Source organism: Staurois parvus, unplaced genomic scaffold (genome assembly GCF_062004578.1).
Source record: "Staurois parvus isolate SC_StPar_1 unplaced genomic scaffold, SC_StPar_1.0 ptg001991l, whole genome shotgun sequence".
Lineage (NCBI taxonomy): Eukaryota > Metazoa > Chordata > Amphibia > Anura > Ranidae > Staurois > Staurois parvus.
The window spans coordinates 60274-74006 of NW_028319787.1; the positions used below are offsets into that span (position 1 = coordinate 60274).

The 13733-nt window shown below is 52.2% G+C and overlaps 1 long non-coding RNA gene across 1 annotated transcript; it reads left to right on the top strand.

The window, feature by feature from the left end:
- Positions 1–323: 323 nt before the first annotated feature.
- LOC149433072 (uncharacterized) lies at positions 324–12814 on the top strand. The gene is made up of 3 exons (XR_016308882.1): positions 324–453; positions 6213–6257; positions 12712–12814. It is a non-coding gene; the product is annotated as an uncharacterized LOC149433072 (long non-coding RNA).
- Positions 12815–13733: the final 919 nt, after the last annotated feature.

Genomic DNA, 13733 nt, shown 5'->3' on the forward strand with positions numbered 1-13733 from the left:
AGAAGGAAATAACTGGTTCAGGCTGGAGTTTGGCTGAAGATAAATCGAACTTCTATAGTCAATGGCGCCTCTAAGTGATAGTTAATGGGATCTGGGGATCTCTGTAGACACCCCCCCTCAGTGTGTCAGTGACCTCATCCCTCCCCCTACAGAGAGCTCCACAGTGCCTGTTCACTCTGTGGAGTATAAATAAAGTTGTTACCGATATTGATAATAACAAAAAAAGAAAAAAGGCTCAGAAGCTGCACAGCGTACAGAGCGGTTGGTTGTCAATAAAGTTTCCTTCAGGGAAAAAAAAAAATCCAGACGATTGAGGGATGTCGTGTGACCCGGTGGAGTGGATTGGTCTGGTCGGAGGGGGGCGGGGCGGAGAGCGCTGAGCGCAGACCGGAGTAGCTGAGCGCCGATTTCCGGCATTATTCAGCAGCTCGGCCACAGCGGAGGATCAGCATGGTGAGTCCGGGGGGAGGGGGTGACCGCATTCCGGGCCCACCGCACACATCCCCGGCACCACACTGCCTGCAGGGCCGGCCCATGGAAGAGAGGCCCCCGGGGGGAATTCTGTATGCAGGGAGATGGTTCAGTATGGTCCTCTCTGGGGTCACCGGGACAGGAAAGGGGGATAAATCTCCTCTCTGGGGTCACCGGGACAGGAAAAGGGGATAAATCTCCTCTCTGGGGGTCACCGGGACAGGAAAAGGGGATACATCTCCTCTCTGGGGTCACCGGGACAGGAAAGGGGGATAAATCGCCTCTCTGGGGTCACCGGGACAGGAAAGGGGGATAAATCTCCTCTCTGGGGTCACTGGGACAGGAAAAGGGGATAAATCTCTCTGGGGGTCACCGGGACAGGAAAGGGGGATAAATCTCCTCTCTGTGGTGGGGGGGGGGGGGTCACCGGGACAGGAAAGGGGGATAAATCTCCTCTCTGTGGTGGGGGGGGTCACCGGGACAGGAAAGGGGGATAAATCTCCTCTCTGTGGGGGGGGGGTCAGGAAAGGGGGATAAATCTCCTTTCTGTGGGGGGGGGGTCAGGAAAGGGGGATAAATCTCCTTTCTGTGGGGGGGGGGGTCACCGGGACAGGAAAGGGGGATAAATCTCCTTTCTGTGGGGGGGGGGTCACCGGGACAGGAAAGGGGGATAAATCTCCTTTCTGTGGGGGGGGGGTCAGGAATGGGGGATAAATCTCCTCTCTGTGGTGGGGGGGGGTCACCGGGACAGGAAAGGGGGATAAATCTCCTTTCTGTGGGGGGGGGTCACCGGGACAGGAAAGGGGGATAAATCTCTCTGTGGTGGGGGGGGGGGGTCACCGGGACAGGAGGAACTAGCCTTACCACACTCCACCCAAAAACACAGCTTTGTCTGGAGTTCTCCTTTAACAAGATGGCGGTGCTGTGCTGGGTGACCCCGCTCTTCATTTACAGAGCCTTGAAAAATTCCCCCCCCCCCCAATGTCCCCCATGTTGTCATGTTACAATGTATCCCCCCCATGTTGTCATGTTACAATGTATCCCCCCCATGTTGTCATGTTACAATGTCTCCCCCCCATGTTGTCATGTTACAATGTATCCCCCCCCATGTTGTCATGTTACAATGTATCCCCCCCATGTTGTCATGTTACAATGTATCCCCCCCCCCCATGTTGTCATGTTACAATGTATCCCCCCCATGTTGTCATGTTACAATGTATCTATCGGGATTGGATGTGATGGACGACACAAAGGGGCACATAATTGTGAAGTGGAAGGAAAATGAGAAATGGTTTTCAACATTTGTGACCAATAAACCTGTGAAAAGTGTGGAGACATTTGTATTCGGCCCCCTTTACTCTAACTACAATCTAGTGGAACCAATTGCCTTCAGAAGTCCCCTCATTAGTACATAGAGTCCCCCTGTGTGTCATGTGATCTCAGTATAAATCCAGCTGTTCTGTGAAGTCCTCAGAGGTTTGTTAGAGAACATTAGTGAACAAACAGCATCATGAAGGCCAAGGAACACACCAGACAGGTCAGGGATAAAGTTGTGGACAAGTGTAAAGCAGGGTCAGGTTATAACAAACAATCTCCCAAGCTTTGCCCATCTCACGGAGCTCTGTGTTCAATCCATCCTCCAAACATGGGAGGAGTACGGCACAACTGCCAACCTACCAAGACATGGCCGTCCACCTAAACTGACCGGCCCGGCAAGGAGAGCGTTCATCAGAGAAGCAGCCAAGAGGCTCATGGGAACTGTGGAGGAGCTGCAGAGATCACAGCTCAGGTGGGAGAATCTGTCCTCAGGACAACTATTAGTCGTCACTCCACAAATCTGTCCTTTATGGAAGAGTGACAAGAAGAAGCCATTGTTGGAGGAAAGCCATAAGAAGTCCCGTCTGCAGGTTGTGAGAAGCCATGTGGGGGACACAGCAAACGTGTGGAAGAAGGGGCTCTGGTCAGAGGAGACCAACATGGGGGACACGGCAAACATGTGGAGGAAGGGGCTCTGGTCAGAGGAGACCAACATGGGGGACACGGCAAACATGTGGAGGAAGGGGCTCTGGTCAGAGGAGACCAACATGGGGGACACGGCAAACATGGAAGAAGGGGCTCTGGTCAGAGGAGACCAACATGGGGGACACGGCAAACATGTGGAAGAAGGGGCTCTGGTCAGAGGAGACCAACATGGGGGACACGGCAAACATGGAAGAAGGGGCTCTGGGCAGAGGAGACCAATATGGGGGACACGGCAAACATGTGGAAGAAGGGGCTCTGGTCAGAGGAGACCAACATGGAACTTTACGGCCTAAAAGCAAAACGCTATGTGTGGGGGAAAACTAACACTGCCCATCCCCCTGAACACACCATCCCCACTGTGAAACATGGTGGTGGCAGCATCATGTGGTGGGGATGCTTTTCTTCAGCAGGGACAGGGAAGCTGGTCAGAGTTGATGGGAAGATGGATGGAGCCAAATACAGGGCAATCTTAGAAGAAAACCTGTCAGAGTCCGCAGAAGACTTGAGACCGGGGCGGAGACAATGTAACAATGTCTCTGTGTGGGGGGGATGGGGTATATAGAGGGGGATGGATCCAGTATACAATGTAACAATGTCTGTGTGTGGGGGGGATGGGGGGTATAGAGGAGGATGGATCCAGTATACAATGTAACAATGTCTCTGTGCGGGGATGGGGTATATAGAGGAGGATGGATCCAGTATACAATGTAACAATGTCTCTGTGCGGGGGATGGACTCGGTATGATCCAGGGGGAGGATCTGTATACAATGTAACAATGTCTCTGTGCGGGGGATGGACTCGGTATGATCCGGGGGAGGATCTGTATACAATGTAACAATGTCTCTGTGTGCGGGGGATGGGGTATATAGAGGGGGATGGATCCAGTATACAATGTAACAATGTCTCTGTGTGCGGGGGATGGGGTATATAGAGGGGGATGGATCCAGTATACAATGTAACAATGTCTCTGTGTGCGGGGGATGGGGTATATAGAGGGGGGATGGATCCAGTATACAATGTAACAATGTCTCTGTGTGCGGGGGATGGGGTATATAGAGGGGGATGGATCCAGTATACAATGTAACAATGTCTCTGTGCGGGGGGATGGGGTATATAGAGGGGGATGGATCCAGTATACAATGTAACAATGTCTCTGTGTGCGGGGGATGGGGTATATAGAGGGGGATGGATCCAGTATACAATGTAACAATGTCTCTGTGCGGGGGATGGACTCGGTATGATCCGGGGGAAGGATCTGTATACAATGTAACAATGTGATGACGGGGAGAGCGCTCCATGGATGGTTACATTGTATGACGATGTTACAAAAAGAAACCAATCCAGATGAATTGCTGTGAAATGTTTGTATTGTGCGGGAAATGTTCATTATTCTCCATCTATGGGGGGGGGGGGGGTACTATATCCTGGGGAGCGGCCCGGCTCCAGCCACTGTATGTATACAGGTGTGAGGTATATACTGTATACAGGGCGGGGGTTGGGCGAGGGCACATCATTCAGGAAGTAGCGGCTCTTCTCTCCTCCGACTTTCACTTTTACTTTTGTTGGCGGCTCTCAGGGAATGTTCCTCCCATCTGAGGTCTGTTCAGTGCGGGACTTTCCTGGCCCCCTCCCCCCCCCCCCCTCCTCCCCTTCCCACCCCCTCCCCCCTCCATTGGTCTCATACACAAATAAAGCAGCTGAAGATCAAATTTCTCCAAACATGGGTAGCGGGTGCAGATTTGCCACGGGAGATCAGGGTGGGGCTGCTGTTTGTGCCTCCCCCCTCCCCCAGGGAGATCAGGATGGGGGCTGCTATGTACCCGCCCCCCCCCCCAGGGAGATCAGGATGGGGGCTGCTATGTACCCGCCCCCCCCCCTCCAGGGAGATCAGGATGGGGCTGCAATCTGTGTCCCATCCCTGTTCTCATGAAGATCAGGATAAGTCAACAATTCCATAGAGCCTCCAGTTCCTGGGATGATCAGGATGGGGGGGGGGGGGGAAGCAGAGAAATCCTTACACTGCAGGTCCTCAGGTACAGCTTCCCCTCCACCAAAGAACAGTACAGCAGTGACATCACATATCACTCTAAATCCTCTGAGACCAGCAGTGCCATAGATGACCTCACGCTGCAGATACACAGCTATGACGATGTATGCACAGGAAGTGCGGGGATATCGGGAGCGCCCGGGAAGTGCGGGGATATCGGGAGCGCCCGGGAAGTGCGGGGATATCGGGAGCGCCCGGGAAGTGCGGGGATATCGGGAGCGCCCGGGAAGTGCGGGGATATCGGGAGCGCCCGGGAAGTGCGGGGATGTCGGGAGCGCCCGTGCGCGGGAAGTGCAGGGATATCAGGAGTGCGGGGATGTCGGGAGCGCCCGGGCTCAGGAAGTGCGGGGATGTTGGGAGCGCCCGGGCTCGGGAAGTGCGGGGATGTCGGGAGCGCCCGGGCTCGGGAAGTGCGGGGTTGTCGGGAGCGCCCGGGCTCGGGAAGTGCGGGGATATCGGGAGTGCCCGGGCTCGGGAAGTGCGGGGATATCGGGAGTGCCCGGGAAGTGCGGGGATATCGGGAGTGCCTGGGAAGTGCGGGGATATCGGGAGTGCCCGGGCTCGGGAAGTGCGGGGATATCGGGAGTGCCCGGGAAGTGCGGGGATATCGGGAGTGCCCGGGAAGTGCGGGGATATCGGGAGTGCCCGAGCTCAGGAAGTGCGGGGATATCGGGAGTGCCCGAGCTCAGGAAGTGCGGGGATATCGGGAGTGCCCGAGCTCAGGAAGTGCGGGGATATCGGGAGTGCCCGAGCTCAGGAAGTGCGGGGATATCGGGAGTGCCTGGGAAGTGCGGGGATATCGGGAGTGCCCGGGAAGTGCGGGGATATCGGGAGTCAGGTTTTTCTGGTCATTCTAGAATCGGATGCCTGTGGCTCATACCAGCATGGTGGCCGGATGCTAGCAAATTTCTGACCAGGTGGTGCAGGGTGGAGCCTGCTGGGCCCCTCCCACAACTCTGCTCTCTCATTGTGCAGGGTGACTGGTCTTGTCTCCGCCCCCTCTTGTAGCATTCTGTAGTGGGTGGAGCCTGTTGGGCCCCTCCCACAGCTCTGCTCTCTGCACAGTCTATATACAGCACATTGATGATGTCACTTCATCTTCACAAGGTCATATCTGGGTTTGCAGAGGCATTTGGCGCACAGAGGTCTCTAATAATTCACATTTTTTGTTCCTGGAGTTCAGTTTTATGGAAAAGTCCTGAGTGGCCAACACTCTTATTTCCAGGGATAGACAGTTGTGATGCATTTAGATCGTGTTGGGGGAGGGGGGGTGTCGTGACCAGGGGCGGACTGACCACTCGAACACTCGGGCACCACCCGAGAGCCCGGGGTCAGTAGGGGGCCCCATGAAATGCCCCTGGTACCTATTATAGGCTTTTTTGGGTGTGCTTTGAGTGTGGGAAAGGACACGGGCCCCATGATCCCCTATTGCCCGGGGGCCCCATGATCCCCTATTGCCCGGGGGCCCCATGATCCCCTATTGCCCGGGGGCCCCATGATCCCCTATTGCCCGGGGGCCCTATGAGCTGTCAGTCCGCCCCTGCATGTGACCCTCTGGCGGTGTGTATATATCGATCGTTCACTTGTATACATTGTATTCTCTGCAGACGATCTTTTCCTCTCTCTTGTCCCGGCGATCAGATTGGATAACATTTTTGTTTTCTTTTTCAGTTTCGCAATCAGTATGACAACGACGTGACGGTCTGGAGCCCCCAGGTACGCCGAACACGGGACGACATTTATGGATCTCACAATCCAGACCTCTGTTCTCCGAAATCTGCTCCGTCCAAACATGACCCCCCCCCAGAGACGGGACAGACGCCGCGTGATCCTTCAGCATCAAAGCCGGCGGCACACTCTGCTAAATAAAACATTTACAGATGAATCCCGCGGCCGCACCCCGCCGTACCCGAGACAACACGCTCCTTGTGTGTCTATCATGGGGTGTCGGGGAGATCAGAAAGTGTCACCCCCCCCACTAGCGAGCAATGTGTGTGGGGGGGTTCACTGACCTTAAAATAGATCGGTGATGGGGGAGCGATCGAACCTTCCATATTATCAGACCAGTATTAGACAAAATGTCGTCTCTCGGTTTACCAATCATTGGACGTGGCGGCTGCGTTTGTTTTCTTTCGGTGATCCGGCCAGTGACACCCCTCCTGTATTAGAGCGCCCCCACTCTGGAGGAAGGAGCAGCCGGCCACACCGTCGGGTCATTTCTCGGGCGCACCGGTTTTCACGGTAAACCCAAGAAACACCGGCGAGCGGCGGGAGGGGACTGAAAGTGAGCCGCTCAGAGCACCTCCATTATAAAGCTGGCTGCCGGCAGAGGAGGAAACCGGAGTCATGGCTCATATCTGATATGTTCAGCCACAACCCCGGGAAACCAACCGCAACGTGCGCACGTGTATATATATATATGTGTGTGTGTGTGTATATACAGTTGCAAGAAAAAGTATGTGAACCCCTTGGGATTACGTGGAGTTTTGCATGAATTGGGCATAAAATGTGCTCTGAACGTCATCTAAGTCACAACAATAGAAGAACACAGTCTGCTGAACATAATACTACACAAACATTAGATGTTGCCATGGTTTAATTGCACATAACATGTAAACATTCACAGTGCAGGGAGGAAAAAGTATGTGAGGCCCTAGCTTAATGACTTCTCCCAGAGCTAATTGGAGCCAGGAGTGAGCCAACCTTGACTCCAATCAGTGTGATGATATTGGATGTGTTGCTGACACCTGTTTTGGGTTTACTGGTTTCAAGAAGCACTGTCTGATGTGAACCATGCCTCGCAGAAAAGAGCTCTCAGAAGTTCTACAATCAAGAATTGTTGACTTGCATGAAGCTGGAAAGGGTTACAAAAGTATCTCCTTGAGCCTTGATGTTCCTGTGTCCACGGTAAGACAGACTGTCTACAAATGGAGAAAGTTTAGCACTGTTGCTACTCTCCCTAGGCGGGGTCGTTCTGTAAAAATGACTGGAAGAGCACAGCGCAGAATGCTGCATGAGGTAAAGAAGAATACCAGAGTGTCAGCTAAAGACCTACAGAAATCTCTGGCACACGCTAACATTTTTGTTGACACATCTACAATAAGGAAAACATTAAACAAGAATGGAGTACATGGGAGGACACCACGGAGGAAGCCATTACTGGCCAAAAAGAAGATTGCAGCACGTTTGAAGTTTGCAAAAGAGCACCTGGATGTTCCACAGCACTACTGGCAGAATATACTGTGGACAGATGAAACCAAGATTGAGTTGTTTGGGAAGAACACACAACACTATGTGTGGAGGAAAAAAGGCCCAGCACACCAACATCAAAACCTCATCCCCACTGTGAAACATGGCGGAGGGAGCATCATGGTTTGGGGCTGCTTTGCTGCCTCAGGGCCTGGACGGATTGTTGTCATTGATGGGAAAATGAATTCCAGAGTTTATCAAGACATTTTGCAGGAAAACGTACGACCATCTGTCCGCCAACTGAAGCTCCGCAGAGGATGGGTGATGCAACAGGACAATGACCCAAAGCATACAAGTCATTCAACAAAACAATGGCTGCAACTGCACTGAATACGCCTTCTGGAGTGGCCCAGTCAGAGTCCTGACCTCAACCCGATTGAAATGCTGTGGCATGACCTTAAGAGAGCGATTCACACCAGACATCCCAAGAATATTGCTACACTGAAACAGTTTTGTGAAGAGGAGTGGTCCAAAATGACTCCAGATCGTTGTGCAGGTCTGATCTGCAACTACAGGAAACGTTTGGTTGAGGTTATTGCTGCCAAAGGAGGGTCAACCAGTTATTAAGTCCAAAGGTTCACATACTTTTTCCTCCCTGCACTGTGAATGTTTACATGTTATGTGCAATTAAACCATGGCAACATCTAATGTTTGTGTAGCATTATGTTCAGCAGACTGTGTTCTTCTATTGTTGTGACTTAGATGACGTTCAGAGCACATTTTATGCCCAATTCATGCAAAACTCCACGTAATCCCAAGGGGTTCACATACTTTTTCTTGCAACTGTATGTGTGTGTGTGTGTGTATATATATATATATATGTGTGTGTGTGTGTACATACATATATATACACAGTGCAGGAAATGAGTATTTGCTCCCCGGCTGATGCTGAATGTTCGCCCCTCACACAGAAATGATCGGTCTAACAATGGAATGTTCGCCCCTCACACAGAAATGATCGGTCTAACAATGGAATGTTCGCCCCTCACACAGAAATGATCGGTCTAACAATGGAATGTTCGGTGTAACACTGAGAGACAGAATACAACAACAAATTCAGCAGAAATGCGTCTAACAAATGATGACGGATCTGCATGTTCATGAGGGAAAGAAGGATTTGATCCCCTTCACAAAACATGACATAGTACTTGGTGGCCAATCCCTTGTTGACAATCACAGAGGTCAGACGTTTCCTGGAGTTGGCCCCCAGGTTCGCACACATCTCAGGAGGGATTTTGGCCCACTCCTCTTGGCAGATCCTCTCCAAGTCATGAAGGTTTGGTGGCTGACATTTGGCAACTCAAACTTTTAGCTCCTCCACAGATTTTCAATCGGATGAAGGTGTGGAGACTGGCTAGGCCACTCCAGGACCTTAATGTGCTTCTTCTTGAGCCGCTCCTTTGTTGCCTTGGCCGTGTGTTTTGGGTCATTGTCATGCTGGAACACCCATCCACCACCCATTTTCAATGCCCTGGCTGAGGGAAGAAGGTTCTCACCCAAGATTTGAGGGTACATTGCCCCGTCCATTGTCCCTTTGATGCGGTGCAGTTGTCCTGTCCTCTTAGCAGAAAAACACCCCAAAGCAGAATGTTTCCACCACCATGTTTCACAGTTGGGATGGTGTTCTTGGGGTCATAGGCAGCATTCCTCCTCCTCCAAACACGGCGAGTTGAGTTGATGCCAAAGAGCTGGATTTTGGTCTCCTCTGACCACAACACTTCCCACCAGTCCTCCTCGGCATCATTCAGATGTTCAGTAGCAGACTTCAGACGGGCCTAGACATGGGCTTTCTTGAGCAGAGGGACCGTGCGGGCACTGCAGGATTTCAGTCCTTGTCGGCGTAGTGTGTTACTAATTGTTTTCTTGGTGACTGTGGTCCCAGCTGCCTGGAGATCATTGACAAGATCCTCACGTGTAGTTCTGGGATGATTCCTCACTGTTCTCATGATCATTGACACTCCACGAGGTGAGATCTTGCATGGTGCACCAGACCTAGGGAGACTGACACTTGTTTTGTGTTTCTTCCATTTGTGAATGATTGCACCAACTGTTGTCACCTTCTCACCAAGCTGCTTGGCCATAGTTTGGTAGCCCAGTCCAGCCTTGTGTAGGTCTACCATCTTGTCCCTGACATCCTTGGACAGCTCTTTGGTCTTTGCCATGGTGGAGAGTTTGGAATCTGATGGTTTGGTGGCTCCTGTGGACAGGTGTCTTTTATACAGGTAACACAATGAGATTAGCAGGACTCCCTTTAAGAGACTGCTTCTAATCTCAGCTTGTTACCTGTATGAGAGACACCTGGGAGCCAGAAATCCTGCTGAATGATAGGGGATCAAATCCTTCTTTCCCTCATGAACATGCAGATCCGTCATCATTTGTTAGACGCATTTCTGCTGAATTTGTTGTATTCTGTCTCTCAGTGTTACACCGAACATTCCATTGTTAGACCGATCGTTTCTGTGTGAGGGGCGAACATTCCATTGTTAGACCGATCGTTTCTATGTGAGGGGCGAACATTCCATTGTTAGACCGATCGTTTCTATGTGAGGGGCGAACATTCCATTGTTAGACCGATCATTTCTGTGTGAGGGGCGAACATTCCATTGTTAGACAGATCATTTCTGTGTGAGGGGCGAACATTCCATTGTTAGACCAATCATTTCTGTGTGAGGGGCGAACATTCCATTGTTAGACCGATCGTTTCTATGTGAGGGGCGAACATTCCATTGTTAGACCGATCATTTCTGTGTGAGGGGCGAACATTCCATTGTTAGACCGATCGTTTCTGTGTGAGGGGCGAACATTCCATTGTTAGACCGATCGTTTCTATGTGAGGGGTGAACATTCCATTGTTAGACCGATCATTTCTGTGTGAGGGGCGAACATTCCATTGTTAGACCGATCATTTCTGTGTGAGGGGTGAACATTCCATTGTTAGACCGATCATTTCTGTGTGAGGGGTGAACATTCCATTGTTAGACCGATCATTTCTGTGTGAGGGGCGAACATTCCATTGTTAGACCGATCGTTTCTGTGTGAGGGGCGAACATTCACCCCCAGGGGGGGCAAATACACATTTCCTTCACTGTATGTGTGTATTGTGGTCAGCAAGTGGTTAAATCCAGTTTGTAATTTATTTCAGGTACTTATATAGAGCTGCCACAGCGCGTTACATATATATTGTACATTCACATCAGTCCCTAACTCTGATTGGTTATCACAGTGATCAGTCACTGTGCAGCCCCGCCCCCCTTTGTTTTTTGTGTTTTCTCTATGAATGTAGGAGAGATACATTGTATCTCTCTCCTTGCATAGAGGGGGAAAAAAACTGTTTAAAAAAAAAATGAATAAATAAATATTAAAGAATAAAATAAAAAGTAAAGAAAAGATACCGAGATCAAGGTTTGATCCAGTTCAGTGCCAGGGTTAGTGTTTGGGTCAGGGTCAAAGGTCAGGAGAAAAAAAATATATATTTTTGACTTTTTTTGCCATAAAACACCCAGTAAAAAAAAAGTTGTTATAAATTTCGGTCAAACTGTATTCTGTTCCGTGTCCTTACTAAAAAGAAAAATCCAATACGTGTACATAATTGGTTTACGTGAAAATTATAGCGTTTACAAATGGCGGTATATATACTGGAATTATTATTTATTTTTTACTAGTAATGGTGGCGATCAGCGACTTATAGCGGGACTGCGGCGAACTGACTTGGTGTCACTGACATCCCCAGTGACACCAATACAGGGATCAGTGCTAATAAAAAGCCCCGACACTGTACTAATGGCACTGGACAGGAAGGGGTTAACATGAGGGGCGATCAGGGTAGGGGGGGTGGTGGTGGAAGGGGAGGTGGTGGTAGGGTAGGGGGGGAGGTGGTGGTAGGGTAGGGGGGAGGTGGTGGTAGGGGAGGGATGGTGATAGGGGAGGGGGGAGGTGGTGGTAGGGTAGGGGGGGAGGTGGTGGTAGGGGAGGGGGGGGGGGTGGTGGTAGGGGACTAGGAGGTGGTGGTGGTGGTAGGGGAGGGGGGGGGGTGGTGGTAGGGGAGGGGTGGTGGTGGGGGGGGTGGTGGTAGGGGAGGGGTGGTGGTAGGGGAGGGGGGCAGGTGGTGGTAGGGTAGGGGGGGAGGTGGTGGGAGGGGGGAGGTGGTGGTAGGGGAGGGATGGTGGTAGGGGAGGGATGGTGGTAGGGAGGGATGGTGGTAGGGGAGGGGGGGGGGGTGGTGGTAGGGGAGGGGGGGGGGGGGGGTGGTGGTAGGGGACTGGGGGGGGGGGGGGGGGGTGGTAGGGGACTGGGGGGGGGGGGGGGTGGTGGTAGGGGACTAGGAGGGGGTGGTGATGGTAGGGGAGGGGGGGGGGGGGGTGGTGGTAGGGGAGGGGGGGGGGTGGTGGTAGGGGACTAGGAGGGGGTGGTGATGGTAGGGGAGGGGGGGGGGGTGGTGGTAGGGGACTAGGAGGGGGTGGTGGTGGTAGGGGAGGGGGGGGTGGTGGTAGGGGACTAGGAGGGGGGGGTGGTGGTAGGGACTAGGAGGGGGGGGGGGGGGTGGTAGGGAAGGGGGGGTGGTGGTGGTGGTAGGGGAGGTGGTGGTGAGGGGAGGAGGAGGAGGTGGTGGTAGGGGAGGGGGTGGTGGTGGTGAGGGGAGGAGGGTGGTAGGGGAGGTGGTGGTGAGGGGAGGAGGAGGAGGTGGTGGTAGGGGAGGGGGTGGTGGTGGTAGGGGAGGGGGTGGTGGTGGTGGTGGGGTGTTCTACTTCATCTCTAACCCCCCCATCCTGGGTGATAACATCTCATCATTGGTCGTACGTTCTATAGATCTGTGTTTAGTGTGCCGTCCTCGGGGGGTGTCCCCGGTGTTAGAGGTTCTGACTGTCGTCTCCTCGGGGGGTGTCCCCGGTGTTAGAGGTTCTGACTGTCGTCTCCTCCCCAGGGCCGGATCCATCAGATCGAGTACGCCATGGAAGCGGTGAAGCAGGGCTCCGCCACCGTGGGACTGAAGTCCAAGACGCACGCCGTCCTCGTGGCTTTGAAGGTCAGTTTGTTTGATCATAGAGCCTCACCAGGGAGACGGTTTCTCTTTAAATCTGGATTCCAGGAACTTGGCTGCTTTTGTAAATACTGCAGGCAAGTCTGAGGTGCCGCCCCCCATATACTCAGGGAGAGAACTGCAGCTCACTGCCAGTGTTTTTTCCTTCCAAGAGCAGATTTGCTGGAATTGCTATGCCCGCCCCTCCTTTTTTTCTGCCCATTCACAGAAGCCTTTGTATTATTTGAACTCTTTCATAAAATACAAAGGCATCTGTGAATGGGCAGCAGAGGGGAGGGGCGGGCATAGCAGCTCTGTGTGCTTCTATCACGACCTCCAGTGTCCCATGTATCCTCCTGGGAGAGCAATAAACCTGTCATATATAAGTCATAGAGAGAAGTCCAGGAGGTGACATGCACCCAATTGGACTTAACTTCTAGTGTGCTGAATTGCTTTGCAAACTTGCTGAATTCCTGGAATTCAGCTTTAAAGAAGAACTCTGGGCACGGGCGGACTACCATTTGGAACTCGGGCACTGCCCGAGGGCCCGGGGTCAGGGGGCCCCATGAGATGCCCCTGGTACCTTTTTCATAGGCTTTTTTTTTAGTTTGGGCAAGGACACAGGGGCCCCATGATCCCCTATTGCCCGGGGGCCCCATGAGTTGTCAGTCCGCCCCTGACTCCGGATATGGATATTTTATATATGGTTACATTGTTCCAGCTTGTACCAAAGTAACTATCAATATACTGTACCTGGCTGATGCCCCAGTGATCTCTGTACAGCGCTGCGGTATATGTCAGAGCTATATAAATGTATAATAATAGGTGTGACTGTGGGGGAGGGGACATTAGAGTGTAAGCTCCTCTGGTACAGAGACTGATGTGACTGTGGGGGAGAGGACATTAGAGTGTAAGCTCCTCTGGTA